Source organism: Syngnathus acus, unplaced genomic scaffold, assembly GCF_901709675.1.
Source record: "Syngnathus acus unplaced genomic scaffold, fSynAcu1.2, whole genome shotgun sequence".
NCBI lineage: Eukaryota > Metazoa > Chordata > Actinopteri > Syngnathiformes > Syngnathidae > Syngnathus > Syngnathus acus.
Genome location: NW_023590200.1, coordinates 45,001 through 46,162, shown reverse-complemented (window position 1 = coordinate 46,162; position 1,162 = coordinate 45,001). Strand labels below are relative to the sequence as shown.

At 41.6% G+C, this 1,162-nt stretch overlaps 1 non-coding gene and 1 pseudogene across 1 annotated transcript; both read right to left on the bottom strand.

The window, feature by feature from the left end:
- Window positions 1–73: 73 nt before the first annotated feature.
- On the bottom strand, window positions 74–182 carry LOC119118656 (annotated as a pseudogene).
- A 469-nt stretch (window positions 183–651) lies between these two features.
- Window positions 652–770, bottom strand: LOC119118648. Its single transcript, XR_005096841.1, has one exon. It is a non-coding gene; the product is annotated as a 5S ribosomal RNA (ribosomal RNA).
- Between the last annotated feature and the right edge of the window lie 392 nt (window positions 771–1,162).

The following is a 1,162-nucleotide window of genomic DNA, read 5'->3' as shown; positions in this document are numbered from 1 at the left end:
TGCAGTTCCGAATGCCATACGTAATGGGTTGTCAAAATTTGCTTTAACAATTGAAGTGGAAAAAGAAAAAAAAAGCTTACAGCACCTGGTATTCCCAGGCGGTCTCCCATCCAAGTACTACCAGGCCCGACCCTGCTTAGCTTCCGAGATCGGTCGTTCTCAGGGTTAGTATGGACGTAAGCCATGGGTAATCACAAAATCATGCATTTTATAGAAACAATCGCCCCCTGAAAACCAAGACTTGGCGTTTCATGGAAACATGGCTATCATGAAAAGTTATTGATAGCTTTTATGTGGTAGCACAAATTTGCCATTGCGACCTGCATTTTGCTGTATCAAAGTAAATGTCATGAAAAGTGGAAAAACCCTACATGGAAGTGCAATGTGTTTTTTTTTTTTTTTTTACGGATAAAGACTGCTGCTTTGAGTTCACAGGGAGCCAGCCTCTTTATTCACTGTACATAGTCTGCTCTCTCGCGGTAAAAGACGTGAACTACAATGCTATGGATGACGCCACACAATATAGATTTGAAACTCGGGTATAGTTTCAATGTCGGAGTTAAAACTCGGCTTGCAGTTTCCGAATGCCATACGTAATGGGTGTTGTCAAAATTTGCTTTAACAATTGAAGTGGAAAAAAAGAAAAAAAAAAGCTTACAGCACCTGGTATTCCCAGGCGGTCTCCCATCCAAGTACTAACCAGGCCCGACCCTGCTTAGCTTCCGAGATCGGACGAGATCGGGCGTTCTCAGGGTAGTATGGCCGTAAGCCATGGTTGAGTGCAAAATAATGCATTTTATAGATACAATCGCCCCTGAAAACCAAGACTTGGCGTTTCATGGAAACATGGCTATCATGAAAAGTTATTGACTAGCTTTTTATGTGGTAGCACAAATTTGCCATTGCGACCTGCATTTTGCTGTATCAAAGTAAATGTCATGAAAAGTGGAAAAACCCTACATGGAAGTGCAATGTGTTTTTTTTTTTTTTTTACGGATAAAGACTGCTGCTTTGAGTTCACAGGGAGCCAGCCTCTTTATTCACTGTACATAGTCTGCTCTCTAGCGGTAAAAGACGTGAACTACAATGCTATGGATGACGCCACACAATATAGATTTGAAACTCGGGTATAGTTTCAATGTCGGAGTTAAAACTCGGCTTG